This window comes from Oryctolagus cuniculus, chromosome 1 (genome assembly GCF_964237555.1).
Source record: "Oryctolagus cuniculus chromosome 1, mOryCun1.1, whole genome shotgun sequence".
Classification (NCBI taxonomy): Eukaryota; Metazoa; Chordata; class Mammalia; order Lagomorpha; family Leporidae; genus Oryctolagus; species Oryctolagus cuniculus.
In genome coordinates, this window is record NC_091432.1 from 72,178,085 (window position 1) to 72,188,800 (window position 10,716).

The following is a 10,716-nucleotide window of genomic DNA, read 5'->3' on the forward strand; positions in this document are numbered from 1 at the left end:
CCACAATCCTTCAGGCCCTTAGATCTAGTAGAAATCATAACACACACCATGCCTTGCAGGTTGCTACATCTTTTCCTGGAAAAATCTACCACTGGTGGTTGCATAATATTTGATGCATAGTAATCATGCTATACAAAGGATTTCTATGGTTACTTATTCTTACTATCCTGTTGCTATGTTATTTTAACCTCTGCCTATGCCAGCAGACTGCAATATGAATGAGTAGAATTTGTGACAACTTCAGCTTGGTATCACCCCCACAAAGTCTAGCAGAATCCCTGGAGCTTAACAAATGTTTATTGAATATAAGATATGTGTGTGTGTGTGTGTGTGTATTTTTCCAAACAATAAAAATACAATGAAAACTCGAATTTTAAAAGTATTAAGATACATGAAAATAACAAAAGAAATCATGGGCAGTGAATAAACTACTAGTCAAATTTAATGAGCGACAGCTTCAAGAAAGATATGAAACGTTGAATATTGATATGCTCATTTGAATTGAACATCTGCAAGCTAGTTCATGCTCTGGTGGCACTTCCAAGTCCAGTGTCTGCATATCCACCAACTGTATTTGTGAGAAGGAAGGCATGGGCAGAGCTCACACTTACTAACTGTACATGATATATTGATACCTCAATTCAGAGTTGTTTACAGACATCTTAAAAGAGGAGTAATCAAAGCCCACATAAAGTCAATAAATTACACAAATTACACCAAAATGTGGGGAAATGAAAGGTTTTACATCTAGGAAAGATGAACTTGATCTCAATCACAGCCTCAAGCTGATTTGTTAGTTTTCTTGCCTGCTTTAGCATTGCATTTCTCACTCCATGGTATCGATGGCAGAATCAACATTGAAGCCACAAGGACTCAAGCTGCTGCTTGAGCATTTCTTTAATATACAAGTCAAAAAAAATTTAGAAACATGAGACTCTCAAAAAAAATGAACATAGTCTCTGTGCCAGATTTTGGTTTAAACTCAGGTATTTCTTTACAAGCTAGGTCAGTTTTGGTAGGAAACTTAATTTCTCTGTGATTCAACCTCCTTATCTGCAAAACACTGTATTGAGTAAATAAGAGAATCAGTGTAAAGTTCTAAGCATGTATACAGCACCCTGCATTTCCATCCCCTTTCCTCCATTTCACCTTATACTATGTGTATTTCTCTCAGTCCTCTGACAATAAATCTGCCCTCCAGCTACCTTTCATTTCCTGGTATTGTAATTTCCTTTTTTATTCTTTATAATAACTCAGTGAAACCCTACTATGAATATCCAAAGACTCCAATGAATCCCAAAGAGGTTTTTTTTATCATAAGCCAGGACAAATGTAAGTTATTTTTAAATTATTTATTTGAGAGGCACAGAGGGACAGGAAGAGTGAGTGAGTATACCCTTGTCTACTAGATTCCTCTCCCAAATGCTCACAATGTCTCCAGACTGGGACAAATCTGTATTATGGGAATGCAATCCAGACCTCTCTCGAGTGAGGCAGGTAACCAGTCACTTGAGCCATCATCTCTGTCCCCTAGTATCTACAGCAGCAGGAAGCTACAGTCAGGAATCAGAGCTAAGTACCAAACGCAGGTAAGCCAACATGGGATGCAGCCCTGTTTAGTTATGTCTTAAGTACTAGGTCAATGCCTACCACATAAGTAATTTTTTTCTTATGGAAGTAATACTATATGTCATAGTGTATAATCACATTGCTTTTTAGAGCCCAGAGAACAATGCAGGCATTTGACATAATTGTTTCAATAGCAAGCCATTCCCATAAAATTACGCTGAACAATGAATCATATTTGAGCTGTATGTCTTTGGAAGCCACATTAGGGTGAGGAGTCGAATGTGTTTATACCCTTGTGTTTGACACACAAGTTATATATTTTTTTTTTTTGTTTTTGTTTTTGAAGGGTGGTAATAGTTTCTGGAGACATAGTTTCTTTTTTTATCAGTTTTCAATAATTCCTATTTCATCTATGGCACCACTTTGATACATGTTTTTCTTGCCATAGTTTACTGATTATTAGCAGAACTGCAAACACCTGTGTTAGACTTGGAACTGTCAGGTGTTTTAGCCACAGGCGGTGCTTGAAAGCAAAACACATTTTGTAATTTTCTTTGATTGGGACTTTGTATCATGCCTGAAATAGCACCTCTGTTCTAGAAGCAAATGTATGCTAAAGTCAAGACTGTCCTGTGTTAATCCAGACTGGCAATTGAACTCTGAATGCTTTTATTTAAAAAAAAAAAATAGCTATGAGTGAAGCTCTGTGCTATCCCATTCTTCCTGCATATATAGTTACCATTCCACTGTCACTTGACATTGCTATTTTGTTCTCTGTAATATCTTACTAAACAGTAAGCTACTTGAACCCATACAGTTTATCTTTTGTGTAATTATTCATCTAGAATATAACAGTATCCCATAAATAAAAGTTAAATTTAAAAACAGAGAAAGATTGCTCCCTAGCTCAATATTTCCATGATTTGTTTGCAAAGGCTCTTTCTTGTATCTTTTCTCATAGTGTTTCTTACAGGAAGAGACAGAAAAAATTACTCCATCTCTGGCATGGGCTTGGTACTGTGCTCTATATTTTCCATACATTCTCACATTTAATTTATTCCATGGCTGTCACTATTAGACTATTTTCTCCCATTTGATAAAAAAGGAAACTCATCTTCAGAGAAGTTCAATATACTTCTCAATGTTACATGGAAGGCAAGTGTAAAGCATGCGTTTTAATATTTAAAAGTAGGAAAAATTAGACAAGCTATTGGAGATAGATGCGGAGCTGGTGCTGGGAGGAAGAACAGACTAACTGGCTACAAGAGTTCTTTACCAACAGAAAATTTAATCAAAAAGGATGCGCAGATGTATACCTATTCAAAAAATCTAAACAGTATTTTGAATTTTAAAATATCAAACTCTAAGCATTTGCTTATCTGTATACATAGTTCAGTAAATAGTGCACTCCTGTCAGTAAGAATAATTCATAGTAAATATAATAAAAGAGTTGATTTAAGGCAGAAGAAAGTTAGCATTGAATTCATACATATTTTATACAAAGAGTGGGAAAAGCTAGACTAATATGGACTTATGCTATAGTTGCTAATTCTGTCTGATTTTGTGAGCCAATTGGCTGGGCTTAAAGGGCACAGTTTCCCTCTGGGGGCCAGTTTGAACAAAAGCAATCCGCAGTGATGCAATCACAGCACCTGCAAATATTATTGTAACCTTTTCTATCCACTGTCTACTACAAGCTGGGTTCCCAGAGAAGCAAACTCTGAGGCAGAATTTAGGATGCAGGGTGTTTATTAGGGGCGCCTTCGGGAGCAACAGCTGTGTAATAGGTGGGTGGGAGGCAGGGTTTGGCAGAGGGAGAAATCAAGCTGCAATGTCCCCAACCAGCACTTCTGCCTGTGAAATGGAAGGATCTGGAGCTAAAGGGGCAACTCTGAAGTGTTCCATGGTGGTTGAGATAATCAGGCTTTTATAGCCCTGGGTGGATAAGTCATACAAAGAGGGCCATGCCAGGGAAGTATCTGACTTTAGCTAAGGCAGTTCTCTGTAGCTAAGTCAATCTTGATAGAGCTGACAGCTTTCAGGATGTTGCCTGACATCACACCGTGAGCTGGGCTATGCAGTCTTTCCCATCAAGGAATCTGGGTGCCAAAGCATCACAGTATCTGCCAGAGTCCAGAGGACACCACCCCTCTTTTCATATATGCCTGTGAAGTTGGGGGCACCCAGCCACCTGAAGGCCATCCCTTCCTGTGAATTAGTACAATGTCACATAATTATTCATGTCATGTCTCTTTAATAATGTGCACGTACATATGTGTATAATCCTAGCTTCAACATTTTAAAACATTCTGTGATGTTGGATACAATTCTTATAAAGTATCCATAAAAATAGTATATTTGAATTATTGCTATCAGAAATACACACATACTCACTTGCAACTGTATATTGCTTATCACATTGTTAGCATGAGAGTGCTTCAAAAACTTTGCTGAAAAAATGGAATTAAAAATGAGTTTATTTTGCTGCAAAATACTTTTGAATTCCACGTAGTTTTATAATACTATTTTCCATGAACTTTTGAAGACCCCTCACCTTAGAAACTTAATAAAGCAAGTTTTCTTATGTCTATATCTAGATTTCCAGTAAATACTTAGAGTTAATGAATATAAAATAAGTTTATATTAATAAATTATATACCCTACAAAGTCATTTAAATATCTCAAAGTGTTAAATATTTATAACTATGGATGTATCTGCTAAAATTCAACTTCTATATTTATTTAAAAAACATAGGCCTTCTAATTGGAAACCTCCCTATTGTCCTTTATAATAATATTACTTTTGTATTACCCCAGAGAATAACAGTATGCTATTATATTCTTTTTTTTTTTTTTTTGACAGGCAGAGTGGACAGTGAGAGAGAGACAGAGAGAAAGGTCTTCCCTTGCCATTGGTTCACCCTCAGATGGCTGTTGTGGCTGGCGCACCGCGCTGATCCGATGGCAGGAGCCAGGTACTTCTCCTGGTCTCCCATGGGGTGCAGGGCCCAAGCACTTGGGCCATTCTCCACTGCACTCCCTGGCCACAGCAGAGAGCTGGCCTGGAAGAGGGGCAACTGGGACAAAATCCTGCACCCTGACCAGGACTAGAACCCGGTGTGCTGGCGCCGCAAGGCGGAGGATTAGCCTAGTGAGCCACGGCGCTGGCCGCTATTATATTCTAACAGTTAAACTACTAACAGAAAAATATCAGCTTCCAAAGGAATCCCAAAAAATATCTTTTCATTAAATACTTTTAAAATCCCATGTGTGATATTTGGAAAGCAAGTAGTCATATTAACTGAAGTAAAATCCTAAATGCTGTCTTCAGCAGAAATAACTCACCCTAAATTCTCTCTAGTAAATACCAATCAAAGGGAGTTTTTGAAAAATCATGGTTTTTAAGGGATACATGATTTATCTTACTAGATGTTAGTTTAAACATGCTTTTCCAGTCTGCTGTACAAAAATAAATTTGTACATTTTACCACAAAGTCCAAAGGAACTGAATTTATCTGTCCTTTTTTAACCATGTAACATCCATTCTTATATTCCAAGGTTATAGCCAATGCGATTTTCTCAATTTTAAATTTAAACATTTCTTTCTTTGTTAAAATGCAGCAGACTCAAGGGAGGAAATGCAATTTATTCCAGTATTTATTGAATAACTGTTGTATGTAGGAATGCTTTAAACTCTCAGGAAATGGAAAAGTATTATTTTATACTGATAACAACATTATTGTCCATGGGCACTTTATCTCCTCAATATTAAGTGTGGTCATGGAGTATATAAAGGCATGCCAAAGAAGCAGAAGAGAAAGAAGATAGCTGCCTGTTTGCTTGTGACTGGTGCTTGTGGGTCTTGATCAGTGGAGAGCAGAAGAAATTGCCCAGTGGGCCTTGACTAAGTTCATGGCTTGACTAAGTTCACATTCTGAGTAGTGACAAGTGAGGGCCTCTTCAAGTATCAAGACAGAGAGAGCTCATTAGCCACTTCCTCAGCATATTTGCAATCTCTAAATATCATGGATTGTTTATTTGGCTTCAGTGCATCAGGAAGACAATATAAAATCTATGTGTTTCTACATGTGGGACTTCACAAATTTCTTCAACTCCTGCTGTTTCTGAGACATAAAGATAATTCATGAAACTCAAAATATTATCAGAAGCTGAAACATGGGATTAGTGTTGAGACCTACTGGGTTAAGTGGCTGTCTGAAAATATCAACATTATATACCAGAGTGCTGGTACAAGTTCTGGGTGCTCCGCTTTCTCTCCAGCTCCTGAATAATGAACCTAGGAAAGCAGCTGAAGATGGCAAAAGTACTTGGGCCCTGCGAACCCATGTGGGAGACACAGATAGAATTTCAGGCTCTTGGATTCAGCCTGACCCAGTTTCAGCCTTTTGGGGATTGAACCAGTGGATGAAAGATCCCTTTCTCTCTGTCTTTCCCTCTCTATCTCTTACTCTGCCTTTCAAATAAATCAGGAAACTATCTTTATATGAAGAAAGAAGCCAATACCCGTGTTTCTATATTAATTCTGTTTCTAAATATTCCAAAGTAACTGTATTGACAAAATGTGAGCCTCACAATTTGATAATGAAGTGTGATTTGCTTATAATAAATAAATATATATATATATATTTCTGTTCTGTAGTGAATAGTGCAAACATATTTTCCAGTACTGTGTGTGGTGTTATGATAAAATGGCCTTAATAATTATATTACCTAATGCAGTTATCTAGACATTGAGATAACTCTGAAAGCTCAAAACATTAATTTTGAAAATATTCTTCCAATTTTTGGTTACTTTTAAAATATCTGTTTATAGCAGTTATATATATATATATATATATATATAACTAATGTAAAAAGAATCCTATTAAATATGCTAACTTTCCATGGGTGATTTATTTCTTATAATTGATTTTATGTTAAATAACAAATAATTTATGGATAGAGAAAGCTAATGATTCAAAATAGATCACTAGATTTGATCATAACTAACACAGAAATTGAAAGTAAGAACCTCAAAAAATATCAAGATTCATCATTCTGATCTTTAGAAACTATTTCCTTCCATTTCACAATTCAGCATTTTGAAGTCTTCCAGTTATAATAAGCAGCAAGCTTCTCCATGGAACGGACAGTGATAAATTTAAATATAAAATGGCATATAATCAAGAACAACTGGTAGAAATGGCATGCAGCAACTGTTTGAGAGTTCACATTCTCTTCCTACATGTATTTTCTTTTTTCTAAAGATTTATTTATTTATTTTTGAAAGTCAGAGTTACACAGAGAGAGGAGAGGCAGAGAGAGAGAGAGGCCGGCCTCCCATCCGCTGGTTCACTCCCCAACTGGCCACAATGGCCGGAGCTATGTCAGTCTGAAGCCAGGAGCCACGTGCTTCCTCTGGGTCTGCCACACAGGTGCGGGGGCCCAAGGACTTGAGCCACTGTCCACTGCTTTCCCAGGCCATAGCAGAGAGCGGGATTAGAAGTAGAGCGGCTGGGACTTGAACTGGCAACTATGTATATGGGATGCCAGCACAATAGGCAGCGACTTTACCCACTGCGCCACAGTGCCAGCCCTCAACCTGTCTTTCCATGAGAAAAGAAAGCATTGAAACACTTAAAAAAATCTTTTTGCTTATCTATATATTTAAGCATCTATGCATGTGAGTGGTCTTCAAAGTTTCATGGAAAATGTGCATTATGTGAAGAAACTATCCATTTTTTTCAAATTTTTTTACCAAGGTAAATATTTTAATTCCATTTCCCATGAACTTTTACAAGTACCCTCATGTTATGAATGCAGGTTTTATTTTTTTTCTTTTTTTATTTATTTTTTATTTAGTAAATATAACTTTTCAAAGTACAGTTAATGGATTACAATGGCTTCCCCCCCCATAATTTCCCTCCCACTCACACCCCTCCCATCTCCCGCTCCCTCTCCAATTCCTTTCACATCAGGATTAATTTTCAATTATCTTTATATACAGAAGATCGATTCAGTATATATTAAGTAAAGATTTCATCAGTTTGCACCCACACAGAAACACAAAGTGTAAAAATACTGTTTCAGTACTAGTTATAGCATTACTTCACATTGGACAACACACTAAGGACAGATCCCACATGAGAAGTAAGTACACAGTGACTCCTGTTGTTGACTTCACAATCTGACACTCTTGTTTATGGCGTCAGTAATCTCCCTAGGCTCTAGTCATGAGTTGCCAAGGCTATGGAAGCCTTTTGAGTTTGCCGACTTCGATCTTATTCCGACAGGGTCATAGTCAAAGTTCTCTCCTCCCTTCAGAGAAAGGTACCTCCTTCTTTGATGGCCCCGTTCTTTCCACTTGGGATCTCACTGACAGAGATCTTCCATTTAGGTATTTTTTTTTTTTTTTTCAGGGTGTCTTGGCTTTCCATGCCTAAAATACTCTCATGGGCTCTTCAGCCATATCCGCATGCCTTAAGGGCTGATTGCAGGTTTTAAACAGCTAATATATAGCAGGCATCTGGGAAGGCACAGTCAGTGATATTTAGGTGATTCTGAAAAGAAGTGTTACCGGTGCAGGAAAAATTTGAGAAGCAGGATGAGAATTCAGAGATGAGAAAAGGAATGACTCAATGGAGGATGGGAAGACTTTCTGCATGGCAGGAAAACAGAATACAAAGTGAGAGAAGCTAGAATTGATCATGAGGAGGGAAAGAGCAGGAGTAGAAGAGGGTTGTTATTGTAGTCAACACAAGAAATGGTGATGGCCTTCAGTTAGTAAAGGCTTGATATTGGGAGTAAAGACAGAGTGGCTCAAAGAAGTAATGTGGGTCCTACTTTGATTATAGTGTACATCATTATGCTATCTACTGTTTTATCTTTCAAACACTCTAAAACATAAAAATAATCTGAAATGATAAAATGAAACGAATGTCATCTTTTCAATGTTTACTTAGATAAATGTTAGATAGGAGACCTGGTTCTTTGATTTATCAGCTGTGCTACTAAAGGATCTTGGATTTAATGGTTTACTTTCTGGTAAGCTAATTTATAATGATATTTTGGCATTCATATAAGATTATATATCTGAAGATTATTAAGTGAGAAACTACAGAAAATTTTAGTGATCTTATTAAAATTAATAGGAATTTGGGGTATTTATACGTGAGGAATGCAGTACAATTCTTAAATCAATGAAGCCATGACATAGAGTGCTTCTCCTGGTTAAATACCAGGTCAATGCTATCTTAATGGGGGACTAAAATACTTGGGATGTTGAGGCAATTAAATATATATATATTTATATATATAGGCCATTATATATATATACACACACACAGACATATATATGTTTGTCATACTCATCGTCTTAATTTTTTTTTTAATTATATATTTATTTATTTATTTAGAAGGAAGACTGACAGAGAGACTGAAAGAGAGGGAGAAACAGAGATCTTTCTAGTGCTGGTTCCCTACCCAAATGCACACAAAAGCTGGGCTGGACCATGCTGTGGGGAGCAACCCGGACTAGACTGTTACTGGAGTTAAGACTTATTCTATGCATCTGCTCTCCCACAATATGGCGCTGAGAAGGGAGAAACAGCTTCTACACAGCTGCCTCCAGTTCAACCAATAAACTGTAGGACCTGCTCCTGATTGGAGGAGAGCAGCATACTCGGCGTGTGGGCAGCCGAGTTGGGATTGGTGGAAGAGGATTATAAAGGAGGAGAGAGACAACATGCACAAGGAACATCTAAGGGGAACATCTATCTGAAGGAACACCTGTGCAGCCCCCGAGAGAGCCGGCCGGCGGTGTGCCGCTCCCCCGCCGAAGTGGGGAAAGTGGCTAGGGGGAACCGCCCTTCCACGGAGGTGGAAGGGACGGTAGCCAACCCGGGAAGAACCAGCAGCAAACCCGGGGAGGGCCGAGCAGACAAAAGAACAACGCAGGGTCCTGTGTCGTTCCTCCACGAAGAGGGGGAGCGACACCATGCTGAAGCCAGCAGCCAGAAATGCCACTCAAGACTCTGAGATAGGTGGCAGGGACCCAAGAAATCACACCAGCATCTGTTGCCTCCTAAGTGTATTACCAGGAAGCTAAATAAGAAGCAGAGGATGTACTACATTCCAGGGATTTCAATATGGGATGCTTGGCATCTCATGTGGTGCCACAATGCCTGTCCCTACTTATCCAGGTGAAAGAAAGGTATCCAATGGCACCACGAACTTAGAAAGTAGAGGAGGATTCCCTAGTATGTGTGTGATAAACATTTTAAATATTCATATTCTATAGTATAATGCACAGGAAAGAGCTTGTAAAATGTTTCCAGCTGTAAAATGTTGAATACATAAATGTTATCTATTATATTTGATAGTACATTTTAATTTTGTATTTGTTTCTTTGAGAGGCAAAGAGATGGAGAAAGAAAGAGTGTTCCTATCACATCACTTGTCAAATGCCCACAAAGTCTAGGATTGTATTGAGTTAAAGTAAGGAATGGGATACAATCCAGGTCTCCCACATAATTGGTATGATCCCAAGTACTTGAGTCATCACTGCTGCTACCCAGGGTCTTCTTTAGCAGGAAACTGGAGTCAGGAGGTGGAGCTGAGTATGGCCAGGTACTCCAATATGGGACAGGTATCTTACCTAGCATCTTGTCATCTAAGCTAAATGCCCACCCCTTAATGGTGTTTTAACAGTGGAAAGTAACCCTGGACTGAATTACAATGATGCTTACGCTGGACTTCCACACATTATGTTTTTATTTCTTTAAAAAAGTATAATTAACTGAAAGATGTGTGAAATTGGAATTTACTTAAAGCCTGAAAAACCATCTTGTCTTGACATTTCATGAAATTTTAAGTGTTTACTGAAGATAAATTATCAGTTTAGAAAGGAGTTTTGCAGTGGGGAAAGCAGTTAAGATGCCCTGTGACACCTCACTCCATACCCAGTGCCTGATCCAAGTCTTGGCTCCTCTGCTTGTGATCCAGCTTCTTGGTAATGAGTATTGGGGGAGGCAAGAGATGAAGGCTCAATGTCTCAAAACCCTACCACAAATACAGGGGACCCTAATTGAGTTTTGAGCTTCTGACTTCAACCTGGCCCAGCTCTGGTTATTATGAGCATTTGAGAGT